Here is a 23882-nt window from a genome sequence, read left to right as displayed (position 1 = left end):
TTATTTGCATGATTAGTTGAAAACAGCTAGATTTTTCCTGATAGAAGTTGACTCAGTTATAATATTTTCTCAAAAAGGGCAAATAATTAGTACCAGTAGACTGCAGAGGATGCACATGTGATTCATTACATATTTTCTTAATTGGCTGTTTAATTGATATTAATATTTTATGCAAACATACTTATTAAACAGAAACTATAACACCTGTGTTAGACACTAGGGATTTCACACAGGCATAATTTATTTTTATTAAGAGCTTCAGTCTAATGGGGGATAGAGAGAAGTAAAAAAGCAATTATAATACAGAGTGACAAGGACCACAATGGGGAATCGGAGTTTGACAGAGGAGGAGCACCTGACACTGCCAAGAGGATTGGAAGGCTCCTGGAGACATCAGGGCTCACTGGCAATTTGGGTGAACCTAGCAGTTAGTGGCCCAGTTGCTGCAATTACGTATTGTTATGACAAAGCACATGATGATAATTGTGAACTGAATTTTAACAAATTGAGTATTGATTTTATGTTATGTTTCTTGGAGGTTTAAACTCTAAATTTAACAGATAGATGAAAGTCCTAATTAGTAGCAGCCTATTTTAATGAGTTATTTCAAGTTGAGATTTATGATATGATACAATATGTTCTATAAAAATTATGTCCAGATAAATATTTCAAACCATGATAAATATTCAGCTGATAACAAAGAATAACCAAATTGGAAGACAAATTTCAGTAACAGAAATGAGAGCAAATATCCCAATTTCATGAAATTAGAAAGCATCATAGAAGAATATCCTGGGCCAGGCAGAGGCCATACTCTTAAAAAAAACATAGCAAAAGAAAACCCCACAAAAACAAAAACAAACCAACAAAAACCAAATGAAGCAAGAAAAATCCTTCTCATTAGGAAGAGAGATTAAAGGATGGATATACAAAGCATCAATGCAGAAAACTAATTTAACCTTTTGCACTCAGATGTCGAGTGTGACTCGACACGGTTAGCATCAGTAGCAGGAATCGAGAAAAAAGCAAGCGAGTGCAAAGGGTTAAAAGGGGGACTTTTTATAGAAAAATGTATTTTCTAACAAGGGTTGTTAATTTTTTTAAAAAATATTTGTCAAAGTACAAAAGATTCTTGCTTGTGTGTGTCTACAGACAATGATTTACAAATTCCTATCTGAGATTTACCAAGAGTAAAAGGGCAAGGTATGAGTTTAGACTGAAAGAACACGTCCATGTAATTTAATTACCACTATATCTTCAAAACCTACACCCAGATCAAGGGAAAATCATTCAGTCATGATTTGGAAAAGAGCCTGAGCTAGTGTTCAAAGACAATTTTGGAGGCATTGAAATAGTGCTGAGAGTGGTAGGTGAATACTGCCAGTCCTTTAAATGCACACATATGATTTTTACAAGGGCTCTTGTTGTCAAGATTTACCAATGACCTTGGCTGCCAAACCCAACAATAACCAACAATGGACTAAAACTTAAAATAAAACATGCACTCAACAATGGATATACTTTGGTCTAACTCCAAAGATTCATTCTCCAGAGTATTTGTTAGTCTGGAACCAGCACATAGTAATTAGAAAGTCAGCTCTCAAGATTTTCATGCAGGAATTACATTTACACATAGAAAACAGTATTTCAGGGTGCATTCTAAACATAACATAAAAGTAAATGTAATTAGTTTATATAAATTCCATTTTCTCCTAACCAAACATTACTTTTCTTGTCCCTGTCTCAAACTGTTCTCTTATAGGGGCATGGAAGTTTGCATACATGTATATATTCCTCTCTCCTAATGAATACCACAAAGCAAACTAGCCAATACCAAATCTTTGTGAGATTTTCTTGGTAAAATTTACTGTTAACTGCACATGAACTCAATAATCCATGTCTAAGGGATACATTGTTCCTCTACAACTAGAAATTATCTACTTAAAAGATTGGTATTATTGACCAACTTTACAGTAGTTAACTTCATAGGATATGCATCAGCAGCCTGTGGAAGGAGAATTTACTTCTCCCTGGGCACTGGGCAATACATTTTTTGGTTATTTCCCATTAGAATGGAAAGTCCTATTTTGGGGGTCATAATTTTTAAGATAAAAAATCACTGTATTCCAGTTTTGCCTTGTTATTTGTGGGTTTAGAGCAAAATATTCTTATTTTATTCTGTATTTACTTATATGAAATGGAAACACTCTCATCACACTGACAAAAAACATTTGAACTAAATCCATGCACTGTACAAATTGGTCTGATAGTATCAATTTTCATAGTAACAACTATATCCTTCCAACCACTGAAGAAAGATAGTCATGAATGGCAAATAATCTATAAAAACATGCATAATGCTATTGGTTTGCCATAATTTATTATTAATTTATTATTTCATTCCTGTATTAAATACCTACTGGCTAGGTACTAGGTATTAGGCTTTATTTTAGGGATAAAAATAAGAAAGCCAGTGCTACTCTTAAGAAGCTCATTAGCTAGTGTGAGTATAAGACATGTGAATACACAAAGACAGTAGAAAAAAGTAAAAGCTATGGAAACCAAAGGATGAGACTTACTAGACTGAGGAGCGTATAAGGAAACTGCCTTCTTCCTCAGTACAATAAAAGAGTTAATCCAAGGGATGCAATGCAAGAAGATTCTGGGTAGATGTGGGGCAGCTGGAAGTCCAAATTCTTAGCCCTCTAATTCCCCTGCACCTTTAAGGCCACTTACCAATTATAGCTGCAAATACCTCTTTTGTTACAGTAGTAGCTCTGTTGCTAAATTAATTTCAGATAATTAGAAGAGAATTCCTGAAAGAGTATATCTTTGTATCAAATACTGAACACAAATACGTCTCAGCCATGTGAGGTTTGAAAGGGAAATGAAGGAAAAGACACTGGTGAAGAGTAGTGTAATGATGTTATGGGGTAATGTTCAAAGCTTAAATAAAACCATATTCAAAGTCTAAGAGATCTATTGCTTGTAGGTAAATGCGTGTTGTTCAGTAGACTAGAAACAAGGCTTTAAAGGTTAGGGTGGTGAGAGGTGGCCCACTTTATGGGTAGCACCTGTGTCAATAGAATGTTTAGTTGCTGCCTCCACCACAATCCCACAGTTTTGAATGGTAAATAATAGAAAGTAAAGCTTGCCTTTATAACTAGAGGCTCGGTGCATGGAATTCTTGCACTAGGGGGAGGGTCCCCTCAGCCCAGCCTGTGCCCTCTCACAGTCCAGGAGCCCTGCAATCGATCGCCCCAAGGAGGTAGGCCCTGCCCACCCGCCATAGCCCGCTGGTCAGTGGCCTGGGCCTCCCTCTTTGGGGCAATTATGGGGCAATGGCAGGGTCCCTGACCAACTGCATCACACCCGCCTTGGCTGCCCTGGTGCCAGTGGGTGTCATAGCATGGTTGTCCGGAAGGTTGTCTGGACGGTCTTTCTGCTGTTTGGTCATTTGGTCAATTTGCATAGTATGCTTTTATTAATATAAAAGGGCAGCCAAATCAAAATTAGCGTTCTGCCCATAAATCAAAGTAAATCATATTAATTCAATTGCAATTAGAGTGAGGCTGATAAGTGGAAGCGTTCAACTCAAACATCTGTGGAAGCTGAGCTTTCATATTAGACTTTAAAAATTACATTATAAGAGTAATTAAAATCATGGCTTACACCTGCTATTTAGTAATGCTGATTGTAGAATGTTTAATAAGTTTATAAATTTAGCTTAAAAAGTGGCATCACATTTACCAATAATGTGAAAGTTCACTGATTGAAAAAGGAGGAGGTTGGAGGGGTTCATGAGAAACGTTAGAAACATTAAATTCAAGACCCCACATAATTCCTGTTGCTTAACTAAAAATTCTATTTTTTACTTTTATTTCATGCAGCTTCCTATTTAGAGGTTCCCTGTGGCCATTTTAATTAGCTTTCCCACCACTCCTGTGAGACAAGCAGATAGCATAATGTGTTGGGTTAGATAACTACACGTATATTTTATAAAATTTGGAGTTTATGATGGTGTTCAAAGAAAACTTCAGATCTCTTCAGTACATTTGATAATTCACTAAGCTGAGGCAATCAGAGGTCAAACTATCATTGTGATAAATATGTTAAGCAGTGTATTCAACTATTATATACTTCCAGCATTTTCTCTCCTTGTAAGAAGTTTTGGATTGTTTTATTTATTTATTTATTTTTTCCTTTTTAAGTTACCTTAAAGGCAAATATTTTCTTGTTCCTAAATTACTTAAATGTGTTGTTGTTTTTTGAAATGTAGTGCTCTGTAAAGTTCTAGTATTTTTTAACAAATTAATTTCAATGTTACTATTGTAAAATGATGGCACATCAAATTTTTAAAAATCACAAACCTTTGCCTATATTAAGTAGCAATCATCTTAAAAATTGATGATGGGGAAATTAGAGATAGTGACAATTGATGAATTTGCTTTTTCCCAGTGCACAATTACAACAATTTCAACTTTGCTTTTCAATTTCTGTAAATTAGTTATGTGACCACATTTTAAAGTAGAGTGACTTGCTAAATCAGAACACCATCATGCAACATTCTTGTAATAAGAGCTGATTTAAGGACCATTCTCTTATATAAAAAATACATTAGAATAGAAATATTATTGTCTTGTTTTTATAGACAAGGGTACTTATGATTCTAACTTGTTGAAGGCCCAGGTGAATCCTTTAAAATGATAGCAATAAATTACATTGTATTATATTTTTATAAGACATTTTATAAAATGATAAAAAGTGCAATAAACCTTTTTCTTCCTCTTGGTAAATACAAAGAAATACCCTTAAATCAAATTCCATCTCCTTTCCTAAAATATATGTCTGTTTCTCATAAATGAGAAAACCATACTAATTTATTAAAACAACAACAATTAGTTATATGTAGTATTTGCCATTGCATGATAGAGTTAGGTTTAGAGTATGATTAAGCTTGAAGATGATGATGGCAAAATATGATACAAATCAGAGAGCAGTCAGAGAACATGATTTGAAGGAAGGAATTATCTAAGATCCACCCAATTACCTAAGACTGGCCAATTATCTTACAATTATATGGGACCTACCAAGTTCCAACCCCAGTACTGAGCAGGTAGAAATCAACCATTAAATAATTATTGAATAGACCAAAAATGATAAATAAGAAATAAAAAGATTACTACTATAGTCAATGGTGAATTTTAAAAGCATTATATTTAAACATAAATATATTTATATTACATTCATAAAGCCTTTTTGTTTTCCATGATCTTATTCACCACTCATTTGTTTATTTAGCCCCTCTTTATGTAAATATTAAGTACCCATGCTACTACTCCAAGTACTGTACTGTACTAAGTACTAGAAATACAGCTGAAGCAACACACAGCTCCTGGCCTCAAGGAAGTTGCAATCCTGCCGAAACTGGTTTGGCTCAATGGATAGAGCGTCGGTCTGCGGACTGAAAGGTCCCAGGTTCGATTCCGGTCAAGGGCATGTACATTGGCTGCGGGCACATCCCTGGTAGGGGGTGTGCAGGAGGCAGCTGGTCGATGATTCTCTCTCATCGATGTTTCTAGCTCTCTATCCCTCTATCTTCCTCTCTGTAAAAAAAATCAATAAAATATATTTTAAAAAAAGGAAGTTGCAATCTTGGCAGTGACAAGCCAATAGGTAGTAGTAAGTGATTCCTGGGTGCATGCTCAGTACTGTGGGTGCACAGGCTGTCTACTGCTATGGATTTCTGAGAGGAGACTGGGTTAAAATAGTGCATGCACCAAGAGACCACCAGTTTGATTTGCAGTCAGGGCACATGCCTGGGTTTTGGGCTCTGTTGGGGGCAAGTTCCTCAACGAGGGACTTGACCCCTCTCGGTGCAGGAAATTGGAAGAACACACTGGTAACAGTAGGTAAATGGGACATGCTTTATTAGGAATAAAGCAGCCCAAACTGGCTGGTCAGTGGTAACTTTTTTACATGCTCAAACAAAAGAGCTCAGGCTATATTAACATAAACAGGTTACTTAAGGGTACGCTTGCTTAGTACCTATATTGCTATTACTGAGTCACTGCCCTTGCACATGCATAGGGCAAAGGGGCCTTTAACCTAGTAATCCTGCTTTGTCCTTGCCTGCAGGCACGCAAGTGGTGAGTAGGCCTCCCCGCCTCTGGCATATTCTGGTGGGGGCGACAGAGCTTGATCCCCAGTAGGTGGCATGCAGGAGGCAACTGATTGATGTTTCTCTCTCACAGATGTTTCTTTCTCTGTCTCCCTTCCTCTCTCTCTAGAAGTAAATAAGTAAATAAACAAACAAGTAAACTAATAAAACATTAAAAACCACACAAACAGGGTTATTCTGCTAAAATCCAAAAGCAGAAAAAGGATGACAACCTTTAAAATGAAATAGTATGGTATTTAGCCAATAAGGTATTCAGGAATAGCAGAGGAATTGCAATTGGGGACATCAAACTATAGCCAACCAACCGTAGGCAAATAGAGGAGACAAACAGAAGGTCAGCTTTTATTAGGTATTAGGAGGCAATTGGGGAGGGCTGTGGCAGGTTTTTATTGGCTGCACCAGTGGGCAGCTTGGTGTTGCTGGGTCAGAAGGAAATCCTCTTTCTTCCTGCTGGGTGTGCAAGTACAGTGAGTAAATACATGCCTGAGAGTCCTTCCTTTATGGCTTCCTGACTCCATTCTGATTTCTATTTCCTTTGTTCATTTTCACAAGATGTAAGAGATGTTTTGGGTAGAATTACTATTATCAATATGTAGCTGTGTGATAAAAGATACTAATCAATGGGCTAAAATTTGTTCAGTAGGATTATAGCCCTAAAAGCAAGAACCAACACGGCAGTTTAATGGAGTTGCGGGGGGGGGGGGGTGGGGGTGGAGGGGGGTATCTTTGTTGTTTTCTTATTGTTATGTTTTGTTCTTTTTCTTGGGTGGGGGGTGGGTCATGAAATAATAGTATTAAAAAGATTAGGATAGAAAGGCAAAACCTGATAAGTCAGGTTAGGGACTTGAAATCTTACCTTAGTTTAGCAAGGAGTCATTGCTAGAAGGTTTTCAGCACAAAAATGGTATGATAGGATTTGTACTTGAGGATGATTTTTATGGTTCAGTGTGGGGAATGGCTTAAAGGGAGTAAGGAAACACAAAAATACTCTTTTAGAAATCAAAGGATTAATAACATTGATCTCAATTAGGATAGTGTCTTGTAGGAAGTAGAAATGTGTGTAAACTTTTATGAGCAAAAGGATTTTCTTATCTACCATCAAAATATAGAGCCCTAAAAATGTTAGATATTCAATAAATATGTGTAAGCATCTTTGAAAGGTCATATAGGCCCTTCACAGGCTGTATGCTAATGAGTAAATAATTTATGGGGATTTTCAGCAGAGAAACTGCATGAACTTGAGACAAAACCATGGGGAAATGAAGAAAGAAAAGAAGCTGGGTGGCTTGTCAGAAACCTCCCTCGATTGTCCAGGTGAATACTTTGGGCTTGAACTCAGGCAATGGTTTACTGGTGGTAGAAACTGTTTTTGTTTTTCTGAGATATAAACCACCTACATGTGCTAATGGATGAGTTGTGGGATGAAAGAGAAATGAAGTTAATGATTTTGGTCTTGGAAGCAAGGTAAATAGGGCTAAATCCTCAGCTGTAGGCTTTAGAGCAAATTATAGGGCCAATTACTTAACTGTAGGTGTTAGAGCAAATTGTGGGGTCAATTATTCATCTGTAGGCACTAGAGCAAAAAAGAAATTGTGAAAAGGTGAATACTCACGATGGAGAAAAAAAAAATGAAGAATACTGTATCATGCCACCGAATCGAGGACGTGTTTCAAGAAGAATGGGATCAACATGGTCAGATACTGGGAAACAAGGTAAAAATGAGGATGACGAATTGGTCACAGGCATCACAGTGACAGTTTCTGTGGAATTGTGGTGCTAAATTGTGAAATTGTGGGTGAGGTTCAACGGAGCCTGGGAGGAAATGTAGAGGCAGTGTTTACACATAGCTCCAGGGGAGTTTTGTTGACACAGGGAACAGAGAATGAGGAAGTGGCTGGAAAGGTATAGAATCAAGCAGCAGCCCCAGCCCCTGTTTTGGTAAATGTTGGAAATAATACAGCATGTATATATTATCCAAGTAAAATGAAAAACTTGGTGAAGGGGAAGAGATTGAGACAATTTTCTGATTTAGGTTTTTGAGTTTGCTTGAAGGAATGGCTTCTTGCTCATAACTGGAGGATTGTCATCATATAACCTGAGAGAAGTAAGAGTAATATGTGCAGCCTCAGACACAGTCAATGTGGGGAGAGGCTGTCCATGTGACTTTCTGGTGAATTTATTTAATTGGTCTGGAAATAACAAGGAAAAACTCGGCATACCTCCAGGTCCCATGAATTGGATTGAGAAATAAAGGAAATGATTTTTTTTTTTTTTTTCAAGGGCAGTGTGATTTCAGAAGGAGCTATTCAGAGGAGAAATTGAAGGAGTCTGTTGATGAGGACATATTTTAGAGCCAGAGGAAGGGTTTCAGAGAGGATCTCAAATCAGACTATGGATAGCACATAACTGGGATATCTGTCCAAGGTCAAACTATTGCAGTTTCTTAAGATTGGGTGGTGTCATGTGAATGTGGGGGAAGGGTAGTTGTCTGACCAGGAGAGAGCAGAGTTTTGTAGCTTGTCATTCAGTCTTTTGGAATCAGTGATGAGGCCTGGGATGGTGATGAGGACCAGTGAGTAGGCAGCTGAGGGTGACTTGTGAACACACTCTGCTATGCCACCTGACATTACCTTAATTAGTCATCTTAACAACACTACATTATAGGAACCTTTAGCCTTACATTTCAGAAATTAGAGAGATTTTGAAGTGCCTTTTCCCAAGTTTTCTGAGATAGCTTTTTTTTTAATTTTAAAAAATCTTTATTGTTGAAAGTATTACATGTGTTCCCCTTTCCCTTCAATTGGTCCCTTCTTGGCTGACCCCACTCCCTCAGTCCAAGCCTTAACTTTTAATCTGGTTATCTGACTTCATGGTCTATACTTCTGGCCACTTCTAAGTAGACAAAGTGATGAAGGAGCTAAAAGATTTAACTTGCACGTCTTTCCCAATTTCCCTTGTGGAGTTATTGTAATGTCATGTTTTAGGACAAGACACTGATTTTTTTGTTATGTTCTTGGCAATTTACTAACTGCATGACTAGGCAAATCTATGGCATGTTTTTGAGTGTTTGATTCCTTCTTATTTATATGAAGACAGTAAGGAACCACTTAATTCATACTATTACTGTGGAAATATGAGAACTCACTAAATGCTCATTGGTTATTATTAATGGTTCACAATCATTTATTCATAATTCTGAAATCCATATATTAAAAAAACTGAAAGCTGTTTTATAATTTATTTGACATCAAAATTTAACTTGAACTTACATGGGACTATTTAACCTTTAATTCTTCCATTTACTCTAGATGTTCTTACATTTATCTGAAAAAAAATATTAACACATTTGATTATAGGGTGTATCTTGGAGTCTGAGTTATAATATGCAATATACATAATATGTGCTTACTTATTTTTCTAAAATCTAAAATAGTCTGAAATCCCAAATATATCTTGCTCCATAGGCTCCAGTGAAGGTATTCTAGACCCGATTTATTATCATTATCCATATCCCTTAACAGAATAAATGGGAATTGATGTGATCATGTAAAATAACCAATAACCAGTTTCTTTGCAAGAAAAATATTTCCTTAAGTCATAATGCAATCAGAAGTACATGGTTTACATTGGTAAGGATATTTGGAAACTTATGTGGAAATTGAAGATTTGAAAGTGGAAAGTAGGGCACAATGAAGTGGGAGCTGCTTCTGGGTCAGGCTAGCCAGCTGGCTCCATGGAAACCTGATGGGTAGCATGACATCCAGAGATGCCTGAGTCTGACTTTAAACCTCTTAGCCTAAGAAATTTGTCAACACCTCCTCAAGCACGGATGTGCAACCTGGGTTTTGACTCAGCTAAGTGAAGCTCATGAGAATGGGGTGAAAGCTATAATGCCAGCCTAGTAATTTCCCGTGGGAGCCATCACTGCCAATGAAATCAGATGTACTTGGTGCAGAGTCTCCCAATAGGCAAGGGGTTTAGAAAGCAAAACTATAGTCAAGATGTAAGTTTCAAAATTAACTGATAAGAAGGTAGCATATTTGGTCTAGCACATGGGAAGACAATGACATGCATAACTCTGTTAATTTAGCACATAAAAAGGAATAAAAGGAAGCATGAGTTTAAATGGTTAGTGGTATATGCATAAGAGAAACTAAGGATAGTTTCTTGCAAAGAATCTTTGTAGACGCCAAGGGGACAAATCAAACTCTTATTCCAGGGCACCTCACAGCTCAGCACAGCTCTGCAATGAGCATTACAGAGGTTGTTCGTTGCAACTCTCTTTTGTATTCTACTCCCTGCAAGCAATTACAGCCCCTTAGAGAGATGCATTATCTTTTAGAGATGATAAATAATTTGATCAGGTTATAATCACATCCTGCTTGCCTGTAAGCCATCTAGCCTCTGTAAAATGCCTTTTCTTATCTTTCCTCTGATTCATAATCTGCTGATGTCTGCATTTAATTAACAGAAATCAGTCTTAGAGGTCTTCCCCCCACCTCCTGTTTCTAAGGTACGGAGGGTTAAGGAAGGGTTGAAAATACATATAAGCCACGACCATAAAATACTGAATCAGGGAACCTGAGTTCTAGTCTCAGTTTTATATCTTATTCTAAGATGGGAGTTCTGACTGCAACTGATACACATTAACTGTGTGAATAAAATATTTTAATATGGCCTCATTCTTATTTTGATAATCAACTAGACAGCATGTAGGAAGAACCTTGAGAACTACAAAAATCTGTTAAATTGCATTTATTTAGCTCTCAGCATATATTTATTGCACACTCTCCACACTCAGTAAACATTTTTTGAATGAATAAGTAAATCAAAGGGTCAGTCCATCGGTTACTCATTGTGTCTGGCTGTATTGGAAGTCACCGGTCTGAGGTCCCTGTAATGCCTAACCTACCCATGGGTAAAATGAAGAATATCAATAAAACAAAAAGACAGCAGCAATGTACTGTCTTCTATGTGTGAACAGCCTTCTCTTAAGAAACATATATTTAGACTGATTTCAATTGACCTTGTTGATCAGCACTCTAACAGCAACAATGCCACTTAATCTATTTGTTGTTCTATGTGATATTCAGGAAACAACTGTGTGTAGGTGCCTGGTCTCATTAGGAAATAACTTACTGTCAGCTATGTTGCCGAACATAAAAATATGACGCTGTTTTTCCTTCAACTCTCATAATCTTACGCATTCCTTACACTCTCATAATCATATGCATTGTTTTGGTCTATCATGAAAAAGAAATTCTGTAATCTATCTTGGTTTTAAGGGGATTTGAGGTTGTTCCTTATTTCCTAGGAAAAGACCATACCATGTGTCTGAGCCTCATGTGATTTATTCAGAGAAACTTTCACAAGTGTCGACTCTAGAGACAGCTGTCAGCTGTTTCTTTTTTGTGTGTGTGCTTATCCTCCCTCCCTCCTAAACCCTCTCCATTTCTTATCTTCCTTATTTCTTCATCTTTCTTTATATTATTCTATTTCTAATAAAATAGTCTTTGCAGGGCCTGAAAAATTAGACTCCAATTCAGACATAATAGAGCAGGCAAGGGAAAATGCACATTGTGGGTTTTTGAGAAATATGGAGAATCATCTTCTAGATCAGAAATCTTACTGTAGTGTGGTCTATTGAGTGCTTCTTCTCTGATTAACTGAAAATAAGGGTGAATGGCAACATGTGTGGTGATCTGCACCCTATAGATGACCATGGAATCCTGGAGACTGAAGTGAAGAACCAGGGGGTGCATGTGGACCTAGTGTAACTTCTCACTTAAAGTATCAAGAGATAAACTCACTGTGGATGTTTTTAAAAAATCTCTAAATATAGTCAGCTGAGTGAATATTAAATAAGTGAGGGTCCCTGAAGCCTTAAGCCTCTATTAGGCAATAAGTAGAGATGAATATTGAGGAATACATTGTTAAAGAAAAGAGAAAATTAATATTTAAAAAACAAGCATAAAACCACCAATTAAAAATGGATGATACATGTAAACACCTTAGTGTGTACTAGGTGCTCAATAAATGCTATGTTATTACTCGTTTCTGTTGACTTATGAAATATTCTTATTATATATTATTTCCATCAATAGGTACATTCTATTCAATAAAACAATGACTATAAACGAAATAGATGCATTCAGCACAAGATGGAAAAAACAATGGGAAAAAACTACAATCATTATGATTTACATTATTTTACTTAATATTCAAAATAAACCTGTCCAGCCCTAGCTCATTTGGCTCAGTGACAGAACATTTGCCTGTGGAATGAAGGGTCCCGGGTTCGATTCTGGTCAAGGGCACATGCCCGGGTTGTGGGCTTGATCCCCAGTAGGGAACGTGCAGGAGGCAGCCAATCAATGATTCTCTCTCATCATTAATGTTTCTATCTTTCTCTCCCTCTTCCTTCTTCTCTGAAATCAATAAAAATGTATTTAAATATGTATGTATGTATGTGTGTGTATATATATATATATATATATATATATATATATATATATATAAAACCTGTCCAATAGGTATTATAAATAAGCCCAGACACAGTTTCAATAACTTGCTCAAAATCACACAGCCAGTCAGTGAGAGTCAGGATGCAAATGCTGGGCAATGGACTGAGATCCAGAAGAAAGATGATGTTGTTAACTAGCCCAGAAACCTATGTGAAACTCCAAAGTCATTTTCTTGCTACTCAAAACAAGTATTGTGGACAAAGGGTCACTAGTAGGTTCAAAACTTTGAATACATTTTTCAGTATAGTGACCAATTTTATCTGCACTATAATCATCCCATCTTTGCTAGGGAACAGTTGTGCTTTGAGAAACAGAGGAAGTTGCATTACTTTTTCATCTAATTCAGCGGCTAAAAAATAATAGAATTTAGCTACCCCAAGGGACCATATCTCCAGGACAGCTTTATGGATGGCAAGTGCCTCTGAATGGAGGAGAAGCCAAACTGCTTTGTTTTCTCGGGGTCCAATGCTAAAATTGGCTTGAAGTGCCTTGGTTTTTAGAAATGAGAGTAATTATCTATGGTGATTTATTTTTTTAAACTGGACACCAAGGTGATGCAGAAGTTCCCTTCAAAGTCCTCTAGGCTCTAACGGCTCCTAGTCCTGATTGAAGATGAACCTTTTTTTTTTTTCCCAAATGTTTTAATTGATTTTTAGAGAGAGAGGAAAGGAGAGGGATAGAGAAATAGAAACATTGATGAGAGAAACATCATTGATTGGCTGCCCTCTGCCCACCCCCTATTGGATATTGAGTCCACAACCTGGGTATGTGCCCTGACCATGAATCAAACCAGTGACCATTTGGTTAATGAGTCAACACTCAAGCACTGAGCAACACTGGCCAGGATGTGGGGATAACATTTTGATAGTCATTTGCTGTTTATCCTATCTTTTGGAGAAATAGAAAAAAATGTAATTTAAATAAATACTTGTTTGGTTGCTATGGAATGTTACCAAAAAATTGAGTTTATCGCACAGAGAATTCAGTATAAATTATTGTTTGTTAATAATTTAATAGAAGGTCTCATCTCTGTATCGCTATGGAAGAAGTCCAATCTTGTCTTCAGCAGGGCCACTGCCCATGGTTTCTGTTTCATATTAAAATATTTTCCAGTCCAGCACCTGGCCAGCTTAGCTTGTGTTCCCAGCTGTAGCCCATTGTGTGTGGGGGCCAAATATCTATGTTGCTGCTGAAGGCCACAGGGCTATGGAGAGAGAACACACAATCGCCTGGGAGAGTGTGAGTCACAGAGCCAGAGAGAGCAAGAAGAAGAGAAAGGAGAGGGAACTCTTTGGGAATTTTCACTTTCCAATATCTCATATGTTTCTGATGGGGTCACCCTTAGCCAATCCATTGTTCCCCAGGCTAGACTGACAGGCAAGCGCTTTCCCCACGCTACCCTGACTTCATTGCACATATGCCCACTTACCCCTTTGCTCCATCCCTTTCCCCAGTGATCAGTAGGGAATAAACCAGTGGTTCCCTGGGGAGCATAAAGTTGTAGCTTCCTGATGAAGCTGCTCAGATGACCATACTTATAATGTTTGGCCTCTCCTTTGCTCTCTTCCTATTATTAATACTAGCTAGCTAATTATGACGATAACGGTTTCATTTATTTTTATTTATTTTAGAAGAAAAATGATCTTTATGATTTTGCTTTCACCTTAAAATAATAATGGTTGACAGCTGTCAGGGAAGGAGGGGCTAAGTGGGGGAGTAGAGCTAATGAACAAAAACAAAGAGAGAGAGAGAGTAAACAATCATGTACTGGGACAACAGTGTGTGATTGCCAGGGGGAGGGAGATAGGGAGATATGGAGGTGGGTATAGGGGAGATAAATGGCGATGATGGAAACTTGATTTGGGGTGGTGAGCACAGAATTCAGTGTACCATGATGTGTTATAGAATTATTAACCAGTGTCACTCCAATACCTTCAATAAAAAGGAAAAAAAATAATGTAAGTGAACTATTTATATGTCTTCACTCTCAGCACATCTGTTGCTGAAGTAGTCCTTTTGGAAATTCAGATGTGGAAAGTGACTAATTTAAATTTAGTTGTTTGGGTCAGTGATCTAGAAACTGAAGAGTAAGGCTTGCCATGGGGGATCCCAGTAGGGATTCTTTGAAACTCAAGTTTCTTCTCAAACTCAATCTTTCTTTCTAGAGACCAGCTTTTCTGCTCTACTTATCTGTACTTCACAAGCAAGGGGTGGTGTGCCCTGCCTCTTCTCTGTCACTGATGGTGACAAGAGAGGGCCAGCCTATAGCATCAGGGGAAGCCCTCACCAAACTAAAACATTGCTGATTTCAGTTGAATATGGCCATACTTACTCTTGCTCTTGAACTTTGTTCCAAATCAGCTGACTTGGAAATATTTTATCTGAGATGGCCAAAGGGATGCCCGAGCCAAATAGTTCTATTCTTTCTCCCCCCGCTGCACTCCCCAGTTCTCACATTTCTAAATTAAGGCATGTGGGTTCCTTTAGCTCCTCCCCACTGCACTCCCCAGTTCTCACATTTCTAAATTAAGGCATGTGGGTTCCTTTAGCTCCTCCCCGCTGCCCCCCACTTACTTAGTACCAGCTTACATTGGGGTTTCAGGAAATAAATAGCAACCCTTCAATTAGTTTCTATTTAGATTGAATGAAGCAAAGACCCTTGAGGATTTCAAAATGTGGCTATCTTCCTTCTGTAGTAACAGTGCCGATGGAAACTTCTCTACTTTTATATAGTATTGGTCATTTCAGTTAACTTTTATTATGATAGGCAGGAGGGGAATTTGGTTGCCTACTCTGAAGGCATTACTATTCTCTGAAGACTATGGAATTAGCTTTTGGTTTTGAGGCATTCTCAGACTGGTCAGTTAAGTTGCTGTATCAGAAACTGACATTGTTATGCTTCACTGGACAGTATAGAAGGATTGGATAATCAGGAGGCAGGATAATAAATCTCAAGTATTTTCTATTTTCATCTTCAATTCCTTTTAACCTCATATCTGCAGTAGAAGATGATACTTTATTGATAAAAAAGTAATTTAAGGTTTGGGAAATAAAATACATCAATAAGAAATAAAAGAAAGGTCTGGGGAAAAGCTTTTTGTAGAGACTGCATTTACTGCATTTTAATAAAAAATGTCTTGACTGAGGGGTCAAATAAACGAAATTTACTTTCTTCTGTCATTCATTTAACAAACATTTAGCAAGTACTCACAGTATGCAAAGCTGTGTGTTGGCACTGTGGGAGATATAACGATGAATTAAACACAGTGACTATCTGTAAAAATCTTAGGGGAGACTAGAAATACATATAAATAGCTTTAATACAAGCTCCAAAATGATAAATGCCATAAGGGGACCATAAACAAAGTCCTGTGAGTTTAACAGCTGTTAACTACTTTCCCCCTGAAGTTAAATGTGGAATACCTTTCCATAGACACATGTATGTATGTACATGCATACACACACACACACACACACACACACACAAACACAGATCATGCATGTTTATAGGGCTCTTTTATGTTTTAATCAGTCTTTAAAATGCTCACCAGTCTTTAAATGGATAAATCATGGTGGTTTTAATAAATAAACCAAACAAATTAAGCATGTTCTAATGATAGAATCTAAATGATTCAAAATGTGGTTCTAGTTTCTTTTTTTAAATTCTTTATTGATTAAAGTGTTACGAAACTCTCCTTTTCCTTCCATTGACCTCTCCCAGCCACTCCCATCCCCCAACACATGCCCTTACTCCCCTACTGTCTGTATCTATTGGTTATGCTTATATGCATACAAGTCCTTTGGTTGATCTCTTACCCCCTCACCCCCCCTCCCCCACCCCCGACCACTGCCTTCCCTCTGAGGTTTGATGGTTTGTTCAATGCTTCTCTGTCTCTGGATCTATTTTGGTCCACAAATGAGTGAGATCATGTGATATTTATCTTTCTCCGACTGGCTTATTTCACTTAACATAATGCTCTCCATGTCCATCCATGCTGTTGCAAAAGATAAGAGTTCCTTCTGATCCTAGTTTTAATAATGTTCCAAGTAATGTTTTAATACAAATGTCAATTACAAGATATGAAATAATTATAATGAGCAAAATTAAATCCTGTGCCATGGCAAATATCATAGAAACACAACCCAAAGTATCTAATTGTTTAGAAAGTGGTGATAATTAGGAAGAAAGCTGGATCATTTAAGGAGAAAAAAAAATCTAAGGCACACAGCTGATATGAAATGAATATAAGTGAATGCTAAAGCATTAAGACATGTTTTTGAGTGCTTTAAATAATTTGAAATAAGGTCTTGGCCCAATGAACTCAAAGTATAGAAATGAACTTTTGAAAATAGCACTCACCAGCTAGTCTCATTTGTCTCTGTGCATAGAGAAAGAACAAATATATTTTAATTTTATATCAAGATAAGCTTATGTTATATTTTATGAATGTTCAGAGAAGTCCACCTAATATGAAGGCCGTATGGGAGCAACTTATTAAGCATCATCTTCTTATAAAATTCTATAAGTTAATCAAAGAGGCTTGAGAGAACTGGTATTGTGGCATAGTGGAAAAGGATCTAAATACAAGCACTAGCCGCTTTTGGATTCAGCTATGTGATTCCAGGCAAAATTTTTAACCTTTCTGAACCTTTTAAAAAGTACATAGGTTAAAGCTTGGATAACATTTATAACTACCTCATTATTTGTTTAAAAATTAAATAAGTTTATACATGTGAATTTTAAGTCTAGTATTTTCTCAAATATTAAGTCTCAGCAACTTTGCCCACAAAGCAAAAACATAAATCTGACATCAAGAAAGAGTGAGAGAAAAGGCTTATGGAGAAATCATCACAAATATTATGATGATTCTTTATGTTCCTGCCTGAAAATCTGTATGGAATCGAGTGGTATTAAGTTTATTGATTTTTATAATTCAAATCTATTTTATTTTTACACAGTTAGATTTCCTTTTCTCCAGTCTTTTCTGTCCCAAGATTTATTTTGTCTGGTATTCTGGATTTAAAATTATGAATTGTATTAAATTAAACATAAACCTATATCTGTGTTAGAAGATAGAGGTATTTCTGAATGTTGTAAAAACCCAGGTACTATTTTCACTACTCCACTGCAATATGGTTGACAGATTAAATACAACACACCTGTTTAAATGTGGATTTTAGATAAACAAGGTAGAATCTTATAGCATAAAGTCCCAAATTACGTAGCACAAGTTTATATTAACACATTCTTTTCTATTCACCTAAAATCACATTTAGTCGGCACCCTGTTTTTTTATTTGATAAATCTGGCAACCTTGGGGCTGTAGGAAGCTCACTAATCCCCAGTGTGTCACCACAAAACCAAGCCAATCAACAGGTAACTCTCTGCATTCATCTCAGTCCCTGCTGCCACCTCCTTTCTTTATACTGCAATCATCCTGACCCTAATAACTCCAACTGCCTCCTTATGGTCTCTGGCTTTATTCTCCCCATCTTCCAATCTATTCTCTACCTGTAGCAAAGTGCTTGTTCTGAAACACAAATCTGATCGCAGTGACTTATCTGTTAAAAACTTGTCAGTGGTTCCAGAATCCTAGGGATAAATTTTAAACCCCTTAGTGAATAATATAAGGTACAGACTTGGTGATCTCGTCTCCTCTCCAGTTTATCTGTTGAAAATTAAGCTCCAGGTAACAGTGAGCCTCATTATGTCTTTTTTATTTATTATTTAATATATATTTTATTGATTTCAGAGAGGAAAGGAGAGGGAGAGTTAGAAACAGCAATGAGGAGAGAGTATCATTGATTGGCTGTTCCCTGCATTCCCCCTAGAGGGGATCGAGCCCACAACCTCAGCATGTGCTCTTGACTGGAATCAGTCCGCAGGCTGACACACTCTGTCCACTGAGCCAAACCAGCTAGTGCCTTTTTTAAAAAAATCCTCATTATGTCTTAATTCCTCTGGATCAAGCATGTCAAACTCGTGGTCCTCGGGCTGCATCTGGCCCACAACAGATATTTTTTGCAGCCCAGCCAATATAACAGTATGTAAGAAATGTTTTAATAAAAATTTTGTAACTTAATTTTTACAATATCCTGTTATACATAATTATTAATAACGAACTACAATGTTTGCTAATGATTGATTACTATAATCATGTTGCATTCATTTCCCTTAAGTGTCTTACGCAAAGGAGCACCATTTCTTTCCACTAATACCAGCAGCAAATATTTTAGCAGGCGATTGCCATGTCATTAGCCTTGGACTGACTTGTTTGGTGTGCACAAAAAGGAATATTTTGCTTTCGGAGAATAAAAAAAATAGGTTTATTTGCATTACGCTTATTAATTTGTACAGTTATTCAGTGTCTGGTAAGTTAATGTTCAAGAAAAAATATTAATTTTTATTAAAATGTTCTATTATTTTATGTTAACAGTTACTCATTTATTTCAACCCTTTGTATTCAGCATGTCTCTATGAAAATAAACATACGTTTCTATGAAAATTGAAGCTTTTGGTTTTCTGTGCCCCACATAAGCTTAAACCTTGTTTATTGGGCCTGTATTAGCCTTTGAGTTTAACATGCTCAAAGATTTCTCAACTAGCTAACTCCTGCTTATCAGGCTGAGTTATGTACCTTTTCTCTTAAGTTACCTCATAGTGTTTCAGTTTTAGCACATTCTTACAATTAACAAATAACTAGAGGCCTGGTGCATGAAACTCATGCACAGGTGTGGTCCCTAGGCCTGGCTGGTGATCAAAGCATGAGTGTCTGGTGTGAAAGGGCAGGTCCCAGCTGACCTCTTGGCCCTCTGCAGCACCTGAGCCCTGAGGCGCTGCGTACCCTGCTCCACCTAAGTCACGATGTCCGAGTCCCCATGTGGAGATGTGGTGAGCATGGCTGGATATTGCGGGCCAAGGCACAGCGTGGGCCTCTGGGCCACCCAGTGGCACTGCATGGAAGCCAGGCGGGCAGTGTGCTCTCTCCAGGCCAGCCTTGCAGACCAGCTCCTGTGGAAACCCAGGGGGAGCCCAAACCGCCCCTGCCATCCCAGCGGTTCTGGCCCAGCTCACCAGGAAGAGGACACGCATGTGTGGGGTGGGCTCCTCGCAGGCCTGGCACCTAAGCATGGGGGCTTCCCCAGCGTGTAAGCCCTGGCATCCCGGGGGAGGAGAGAAGGGGGAGTGAGAGCGAGTTCGGTGGACACCCCGCATTCTCACCACACCTCTGTCCCTGTTACCCCTACTGCCAGGTAGCAGGCAAGAGGTTGCAGCCCCCCGCCTGGGCACCATGGGAGGTTGGTGGCTGCCACCCACCCCCAGTTCCCCATCCCAGCCAGGGCCCGGCCCCAATTCGGCAATCAGGGCCTGCTGGCTGCTAGTCACCTTCTGCAAGGTGATTGATCTGGGCCGGGCCCCTGCCTGGCTTCCTCAATGCCTAGGAGCCAGGTGGCAGCCTTGCCTCCAGCTGCCGTGCTGATCACCATCTGCGGGGGTGATAGGTGGGGCGATTAGGCCCCTGCTCACACCTGCCTTGGCCTGGCACCACCACCTGTTCACTATCTCCACCATCCAGCCGTCCCACTCTTGCGGGGCCCATCAAAGCTGGCAATGCCTCCACTGCTGCCCGCTGCCAGGGCTGCATTGCCGATGCCCATCAAGTTCCGCGCCGCCCTGTGGTGGTCCGCGCACATCATAGCGAGCGGTTGAACTCCTGGTCCAACTCCTGATTGAGGGGACAATTTGCATATTATGCTTTTATTATACAGGATACTGAAATTGCCTTTTTCACTTTTTAGGTCCCCTGTAGACTCTGTGCTCTGGGAAGGAAGGGACTGCATCTTTTGTAACTTTATACACATTGTTTGAAACAGTTTTAAAGTGTGTTGAATGAAGAAAGAGATCTTTAGTTTAATGATATATCAGAGCAGCAGGTAAGATGAAATGAGAGTATCTTTTTAAAATGTATTTTCATTGATTTCAGAGAGGAAGGGAGAGGGGGAGAGAGAGAGAAACATTAATTATGAGAGATAATGACTGATCAGTAGCCCTTTTGCATACCCCCATTGGGATCGAGCCCACAACCTGAGCATGCACCCAGGAATCAAAACATGACCTCCTGGTTCATAGGTTGATGCTCAACCACTGAGTAACACTGGCCAGGCTAAAATGAAGTATTTTTGAGAGGTTATAGTAGTAAAACTAAAGCAAGGCTCTCAGCTCATGTTTTGCTCACCTTTGTTTGTTCATTGGCAGCACAGTTCTTGACATGCTCAGTTAATGATATCTACTTATCTGTTTAAATACTGTATAAAATTATGGCTATCATATCTTGTTTTCATATGCATGACAGACAGAAGTGAACAGACTAGCATGACTGAAAAAGAATTTTCTTACTTTTAACCAAGGGCTCTTTGAAAATGTTTGATTTAAAAACAACTGACTTTTAAAATATGTAACATGTACACAATATTCAACACCAGTTCCACCCATTCAGTCACTAACTTCCCTTCCAGAAGATAACAACAACCAGAGGTCTCCCAGTGACCTTCCAGAGACATTTTATGCATACATTAGCAAATATATGCAAATAGAAGCACAGATAAATTTCCATTGTTTCTGTGGGCGATTAAATCTTCAACTAGTAAAACATATAAAGTTTTCATTTGACCTATTCAAGCAATGGATTTCATGAGAATAATATTTTCTTGGTTTCACTGTTTTGATCAGCAGTTAAGTAATTATTAATTAATAAAGCATTTGTAATATTCTGATTACAAGTTTTAAGTAGGTCATGTCCCATAAAAATGTTCTCCATTTCACTCTCGGGCTTTATCTGACAGTCTCTGTGAAGATTATATATTTCCTTTTGTTATCAGTTTTTATCTTCTCAATGTCACCCTTTTAAATTTCCTATTTCTCTAACAATCTTTTTATACAGTCTCAAAAGTACAAAAGGATTAAAAATTAAAATATGATTTGTTTACCATGTAATAGAATTAGATATCCTTTACTAAAAATATAAATAAAATTTAAAAATAGAAATATTAACTTCTCACAACATATTTTCTTCTACATTATTCAAAATTATAATTTGTTTTGCTTTTTAAATCTTAATTAGTGTAAATTAAAACATTAAATAATGTTTATATCAAGATAAATTTATGTAGGTTTTTGAAAACTGAAGTCAAATTTTAACATTTTTATAGTAACAAAGCTATTGACAATTTTAGCTTCCTAGAATATAAAGAACATTCTGGTTGACAATGTTAAGAATGAGAATCATGCTTCACACATATTATGCCTAATCCTTCATATATAATAATTTACCAATGATATGGCTTATTTCATACTGCAAAATTGTTCTCAACTGCAATATGAAAATTGCACTAAATTATGAGTACCTCTGAAAGTACAAAATGGAATAATGTGGAAAAAAATGGATGTTGCACAATTCTGGGAAATGCTATTTCACTATGCAAGAAGCTATTGCCTTCATACTGATTGTGAAGGTAAATACATGTGCATGTTCTCTTACCTAAGACCATCCACTGCTCAGTTCTCTCCACAGTGTCCAAAGAACTTTTCATATTCCAATGCTATACAACCCACAAATTTTTACAACGTTCACATACAGTTAGTTGCCGTTGGTTTGAAAGGAATAGGGTAAACATGTGAAGCAGTGTTTTTTGAGGTCTGAAAAGTGTTATCATGAAAGTAGATGTTTAGGGTTGTTATACTCAACTGGACCCAAATGCTAGGTTCTGGGTGATGAGAAAGCAGTGGTCTTTAATGCATGTCATGCATGTGTATGTGATATAACAAGTCCTCTAAAGCCCAGGACTCAAGTCAGAGGGCCCTCTGAGGTCCAGGTGTAATGGTAGCACCACCATAGTCATTGGATTATCTGCCTGTCCTAATGATTCCCATAAAGACTTCCTGTTTCATTCACAAAACCCATCACAGTGTCTGGAATACATCAGGAGATAACAAATAATAATAAAAGGAGGGTGAGAGGGGTTAAGTAAAAAAGAAGGTAGCAGTAGGGAAGAAAAGAAGGAAGGAAGATCCTTATTTATAATTTATATTGTTCAAGCAGAGAATTAATTTTTCTTGTGGGGAGATGGGATAAGTGGGGGTTTATTAGCTCAGTTTGCCATACCATCTTTAAATAGAAGCTTAAAGTTCTTTTTGGTAGTAGGTAGTTTGAGTATAAGAAGGTACAGGTCTTCTTCTTAAGATGATCAGTCAGGAGATAGATTTAAACTACCAATTAATATTTCTAACTGGATACGTACCATTTAAGGATTCAGGAATATCAAGGCCTTCTAAAGCCTCTGTCTTTTGATTTTCCATCTAAGAAAAAAGAAGTCAATGAAGAAGTAATAACCTGATAATCATCTGTTCAAAATTATCCACATATGATTACTTTTGTCTCTTTAACATGCTAGTAGTTGAATGGTTTCACTTGATCACAAAACTGCTTTGGTTTTGTCCTGGGCCCTGGCCTTAGGAGAGGCTTTAGCACCTTCACTGCAGGGAGGGTTTGATGTCTAATTCAGTCCCTCACATTTTCCACATTTCTTTTTGGGTCAAAACCAAGCAGTTTTCAACCTTTTAATTCTTCACTCTGTTCTGTAGGTATATTAAAGTATAGTTATACTAAAAATATACTTAATTTGATTTAGAATGGCAGTATTGTTGGCATCTATTTAAAGATATAATTCAGAGTAAGATGGTAAAAATTTTACCTGGCATTATTTTATGCTCAATTACACACACGCACACACACACACACACACACGCACACACACACACACACACATACTTGTAAAAATTTAAATATTTTAGTAGTCATTATGGGAAATTCTCCATCTAATATTCCCTTGGAATTTTTCAAAATGTTCTAACTTCTAGATATTGCCTTAATTGCTATTTGTATCATCCAAATTACGATTTATAGAACCCTTTCATTTACACCTGGACATTTAAACTAAAAATATATATAGTACATATATATATCTAATTCAATGAAAGTAATAAATAATAGAATACATTAATGACATAAAACACATTCACCACCATGCCTGCCTTGGAAAATGTTGACAAAAACACTTATAGAAAACATCCGACTAGGTTCATTTGAAATACAAATAACACTAAAGTAATTCACTAC

General features: G+C 37.5%; 1 protein-coding gene and 1 pseudogene across 2 annotated transcripts in view; both read left to right on the top strand.

The window, feature by feature from the left end:
- LRRTM4 (leucine rich repeat transmembrane neuronal 4) overlaps positions 1 to 23882 on the top strand; it is a gene marked incomplete at its 3' end in the record, with an annotated part of 714648 nt that overhangs the window by 126455 nt on the left and 564311 nt on the right. The window lies entirely within an intron of this gene.
- Positions 7795 to 23882, top strand: part of LOC307111569 (COP9 signalosome complex subunit 5-like) — a 96917-nt pseudogene continuing 80829 nt past the window's right edge. The window contains exon 1 of the transcript in view: positions 7795 to 7893. The product of the transcript in view is annotated as a COP9 signalosome complex subunit 5-like (transcript). The remainder of the gene's footprint in view (positions 7894 to 23882) is intronic.

This window comes from Cnephaeus nilssonii, assembly GCF_951640355.1.
Source record: "Cnephaeus nilssonii genome assembly, chromosome: 15".
Classification (NCBI taxonomy): Eukaryota; Metazoa; Chordata; class Mammalia; order Chiroptera; family Vespertilionidae; genus Cnephaeus; species Cnephaeus nilssonii.
The sequence above is the reverse complement of the archived record's forward strand: the minus strand, read 5'-3'. Positions and strand labels throughout refer to the sequence as shown.